Genomic DNA, 6000 nt, shown 5'->3' with positions numbered 1-6000 from the left:
CTCCTGCCTATTCATCTGTCTCCACATCCTCCATGCACCCAATAGCACACGGTAAATGCACTTAGATACTGATACTGGCTGATTACCATGTTATACCTATTGTGTCCCCCCATTTCCATGTAGATTGTAAGCTTGCGAGCAGGGCCCTCACTCCTCCTGTAACTATTGAAATGTGATACATTGTATTGTTTTTATTGTCTGTACATGTCCCTACTTAATTGTAAAGTGCTGTGGAATATGTTGGCGCTATATAAATAAAAATTATTATTATATTAAATAACAAGCTCTCAAATGGGTATGTTGATGGAAAAATAAAAAATATAGCTCTTGGAAGGAGAGGGAAAAACAAAAGATCAAAAAATGGTCGGCAAGTGGTTAAGAGTGGTAAATGACTTCTTTTAAGGTCCATTTTGGCTGATGGGTCTCTTCCTACATGACTATGCACCACATGACTAAGAACTAATAGAATGCTGTCTGTCTTCCAATATGGCTCCCAAATTCATTTTATACCCATCACCATACACTCAGAGGCACAGCCCAAAAACTTATTCAAGAATAACCAGCACTGTGAGCACTTTGTATAGCCAGCAGTACATCTGCAAACATGGAGGCTGTTTTAAAGAAACAGCACACCAAAATAAAGTTTAGGACATAACATATGCTTCTCACAGTATAATGCAACAAAGGACGTATTAACGGCACTATATGCTCAATATGGAGAACTCCCACCCTAGCTTTGATAGGTACTAGAAACTTGTGTCAAAACTTCTGGCACACTTTATAACATTGATTTAACTTTTACACTAGTCACAGTAACTAAGAATGGAGGGTGACAAACTCAACAACCCTGGAGGGGCCACTCACACCAAGCATATTCATTAAAATCATGGCATCTTCAACTGCAAATTCTCATTTTAAAATGGCAGTTGAAGCTAAAATGAAAAAAACAAATTACCGGTATATAAAAAGTCCTGCTCTCTCCTGTTCAATTTTCTTCAGCAGTTCCAAAGTTAAATATTTATCTGGGAAATCTGAGTGACAACTGATTCTTACAGAAAAAATAATCAGCTCACAATCCCATAAGGAGGCATATTTGTAGTCTTCTATTTGCATGGCGTGCGGATAACTGAGCCAGTTCCCAGGGGTATAGACAAGTAAATGGAAAACAGGTAATCTGGCGCCAAGATTTTGTTAGAACCCTCCTGTTAGTTCTTTTTCTATTTTGTTGGTCACATGACTTTCTGCCTATATAATCCAGCTTCGCCCTTCTGGCCTTGCTGGACTTCAGTGTTTCCTTTACTCTTAAGCTAGCCAGATGCCTTGTACCTAACTCTGTAGTTTGCTTGGTCTTTGGACCACTAGTACTTTTTGTTTGTTTGTCTTTGCTCTGCTACAATTTCTGCTAGGAGGTGTCCATCTATATCCCAGTCCTTAGTTCTTGTAGGGATCCCTCCCTTATATCTATAGGTCTGCGTTCAGACTAGCCGAGGACTTAGGCGGGTCTGTTCACAAGGAACAGGTCCCCCGCTGCATCGTAGGGAATCAGCTTAGTCCTATTGTAGGGACAGTTTTCCTATCTTTCCTTAGTGCTTGTAGCAGTTCATAACAGTAAGTCCAGCCCAAAACAAAAATAAAACACTCTAAGGAAAGAAATCCAGATATCAGCATGGGGTCGGTTCAGGAGTTGGCTCAACGCCTACAGGGACTGTCTTTGGAGGTGACCGAGCTCCAGCAACACGTGAGTAGCTGTCCTGGAGCGCATTTTGTGGAACCGAAGGTAGGACTGCCAGATTTATTTTATGGTAAACAGCAAGATTTTTTTTCCTTTAAAAACGCTTGTTTATTATATTTTCATTTAAGACCCAGATCCTCTGGGAATGAATCACAGCGCATTGGGTTTATAATGTCACTTTTGAGCAAAAAACCACAGGGATGGGCCTTTTCTCTCCAACCTAATGATCCGTGTTTTAGATCAGTGGAAGATTTTTTTTCTGCTATGGGGTTGTTGTATGACGATCCTGATCGAGTCTCATCTGCTGAAACTGAATTAAGACGTTTGAAGCAGGGATCAGGTGATGTTGAAAATTATTGTACATACTTCAGAAGATGGTCGGCCGAAGTGGAATGGAATGACTCGGCATTAAAATGTCTGTTTCTTGCTGGTCTAGGTGAAAGGGTTAAGGATCTGCTGATTGCCTTCCCAACACCTGGAACCTTGCAGGAGGCAATGCAATTAGCTATATGTGTGGACAGGAGACTGCGTGCTAGGATTAATGAAGAGAAATCTACTGCTATGGCAGCTCCTAGTTTTCAGAGGGTCTGCTCGGAAGGTGGAGAACCGATGGAGATTGGGGCGATGTCACCCCATTCTCAGGAAAAAGACCGCAGGTTTGCTAAGGGATTATGTTTTTATTGCGGTAAATCTGACGACTTTATTAAGAACTGTGTGCTTCGTTTGAACAAAGAAAAAAAAAAGGTCAGTTACGCCCGTATAGCTTGTTTAAACTCAAAGGGAGTATTTCTTTCTGTGAGCACCTCATTTCAGGAGGAGTTGATTGAATTTCGGGTATTTGTGATTTGTGGTTCTACACTCAATGTGATTGATAAGGGATTTTTGGAAAAATTTAAATTAAAATCCAAACTTTTGTCATCTCCTATTTCTGTGGTTACTGTTGATGGCTCTCCTTTGAAATGTATTACTCACAAGGTTTTTGAATTTCCCCTCACCATTAATGGTATTCACCAAGAGAATTTGGATTTGGCGGTATTAAATAATTTGCCTTCTCCAGTGGTTTTGGGGTTACCTTGGTTAAAATTGCACAATCATGTACTGGACTGGTCTACCCATGAAATTAAGTCTTGGAGTCCTAAGTGTCATGATAAATGTGGTAACGGTCGAATTGCTGCTGTGGAAAGAGGGGAATTACCTGTACCTATTCAGGATTTTTGGAAGGATTTTTCTGAGGAGGAGTCGCAAGTTTTGCCTCCTCATAGGGACTATGATTGCACCATTGAGTTTGTCCCTGGAGCTACTCTTCCCAAGAGTCGCTTATTTAATCTGACTATCCCTGAGAGAAAGGCCTTGGAGGAATACATACAGACAAGCTTGGCCGCCGGTCACATTAGACCTTCTAAGTCTCTTGTGGCTGTTGGATTTTTTTTTGTAAAAAAAAAAAGGACGGCGGTTTACGTCCATGTCTGGACTTTCGCGAAATTAATAAAATTACCATACGCAATTCCTACCCACTGCCATTAATTGCTGACTTGTTCAACCAGTTAGTGGGGGCCAAGTGGTTCTCTAAAATTGATCTCCGGGGGGCATACAATTTGTTACGAATGAAGGAAGGTGATGAATGGAAAACTGCTTTTAACACTCCGGTGGGTCATTTTGAGAATCTGGTTATGCCTTTTGGTCTTACCAATGCACCAGCGTTTTTTCAGAACCTTATTAATGACATCCTAAGACCGTTAATCGGTAAGAATGTGGTGGTGTATTTGGATGACATTTTGATTTATTCGCCGGATCTGGAGTCTCATTGGCAGAGCATACGTGAGGTATTGCAGTTGTTAAGTGACAATTCACTTTTTGCTAAGCTGGAGAAATGTGAGTTTGCGGTGCAGGAATGGCCTAGGCCTATTGGTTTGAAATTGATACAGAGATTTTTGGGTTTCGCCAATTTTTACAGAAAATTCATTAAGAATTTTTCTATAATTGTTAAGCCGCTGACCGATTTCACCAGGAAAGGTGCGAATACGGTTCAGTGGACTACGGAGGCCATTGAAGCTTTTGTGTTTCTCAAGGAGAGGTTCAGTTCTGCCCCCATCCTTATGCAGCCTGATGAGACCAAGCCTTTTTTGGTCGAGGTTGATGCTTCTTGGGTGGGGGTCGGGGCTGTTTTGTCTCAGGAAAACAAGGATGGAGTACATCCCTGTGCTTTTTTTCAAAAAAAATTTCTGAGACCGAACTTAATTACGATGTTGGTAATCGGGAATTGCTGGCTATTAAACTCGCATTTGAACATTGGTGTCATCTCTTGGAAGGTACTTTGACAGGAAACGTCAAGAGGTTTTGTTTACGGTTGGTGACATGGTTTGGTTGTCCTCTAAGAATCTGCGGTTGAGGATTCCTTCTAAGAAATTGCGCCCGAAATTTGTAGGGCCGTTTAAGGTACTTCAGGTAGTTAACCAATCTGCTGTTAGGTTGGAGGTTCCCACCTCCTGGAAGATTAATCCGGTGTTTCATGTTTCCTTATTGAAAAAAGCTGATGTTTCTGATAGGGACGCCACTGTCTCTGTTCCTCCGGTGGTGGAAGACGGTGAATATGAAATTTCTCGCATTCTTAATTCTAGATGGCATAGAGGGAGATTGCAGTATCTCGTCGCTTGGAAAGGTTTCGGTCCCGAGAATAACTCCTGGGTAAAGGCGGATGATGTCTCTGCTCCTAGACTTGTCGGAGCGTTTCACAGGAGGTTTCCTGATAGACCTGGGCCTGGAGGATCCGGAGGATCCTCATAGAAAAGGGGGTACTGTTAGAACCCTCCTGTTAGTTATTTTTCTATGTTGTTGGTCGCATGACTTTCTGCCTATATAATCCAGCTCCGCCCTTCTGGCCTTGCTGGATTTCAGTGTTTCATTTACTCTTAAGCTAGCCAGGTGCCTTGTACCTAACTCTGTAGTTTGCTTGGTCTTTGGACCACTAATACTTTTTGTTTGCTTGTCTTTGCTCTGCTACAATTTCTGCTAGGAGGTGTCCATCTATATCCCAGTCCTTAGTTCTTGTAGGGATCCCTCCCTTATATCTATAGGTCTGCGTTCAGACTAGCCGAGGACTTAGGCGGGTCTGTTTACAAGGAACAGGTCCCCCGCTGCATCGTAGGGAATCAGCTTAGTCCTATTGTAGGGACAGTTTTCCTATCTTTTCTTAGTGCTTGTAGCAGTTCTTAACAGATTTAGGTATAAAAATCCAATTTTGTTCTGTTCTCATTATAAACTTACAGCGGGAAAAATATTAAAAATGAAACATATAGCCAATGCTTTTCCAACCCACTACAGATTTATACTCAGAGCAATGTTAAATCATAAATGCTGTGGTAGATCAGCTCACCCGGCTGCACATGGAGGTAGATACTGTCGTCACGGCTTTCTTGCTCCTTCCATCCTTTGGTATGCGGTACCGGAGAGAATAAGACACAAACAGGTAGTATGCGTCAACAGACTCTAACTTTATTACAAAGCATAGGGTTTATATACACCCTGGAGGCAGAAACGGATTTACCATATATGGTCTGATCATACAATTTAGCTGTGCAAACAAAAACTGGTTTCTGTTCCCGTGACGCCTATGCTTGTGGTTGAAACATTTAATCAGGCGCATCTGGTTTCACCCGATGACTAACAAGGACACGTTAGTTTTTATTGATACAAGGAAGGAACATTCAGTTGTTATTTTTGACCTAAGGTAACCGTCAGACTTATATAGCATAGATGGGGTCTTTGAACTTGAGGAACCTCATCTTCTGCTATAACATTCCGTCCTTTTGTTCCTTCATTTATCAATATGAATCTCTATATTTTCTTTTTCTTTTAGTACAACGCTGAATGTTGCAGTATTAAACGGTGAACTAAATCAACAAACTTGGAAACATTAGACATCATACACCATCCAGGCTGCTGACCTAAGGGAGAACAATAACCTGCGATGGGCGCACCACAAGTGGGGGCACCCTGCTCATAACTTGAACTGTCATTACATTGTAGATTGCCAGGTACGTAGGCACAGGTATCACTTGTCCCGTTTTTGAAATAAACATTGTTCACCAATCAGGGGTGTGTAGATATCTTTCCAACAGGGAAGGTTTAAATGCATCACTACTGTCTGAAGTGGGCTTGAAACTTACTTTTAATCCTTGTTGAGGTATCTTACCAAAATCAGTAATTTTTGTTTTGTCTCAGGGTACCCACTCCCCTCCTTTAAAAGCTAGATATAACCTGGGGATTAC

The sequence above is a fragment of the Phyllobates terribilis genome, unplaced genomic scaffold (assembly GCF_046119375.1).
Source record: "Phyllobates terribilis strain yellow unplaced genomic scaffold, ASM4611937v1 Scaffold_4__5_contigs__length_816908805, whole genome shotgun sequence".
NCBI lineage: Eukaryota > Metazoa > Chordata > Amphibia > Anura > Dendrobatidae > Phyllobates > Phyllobates terribilis.
The sequence above is the reverse complement of the archived record's forward strand: the minus strand, read 5'-3'. Positions refer to the sequence as shown.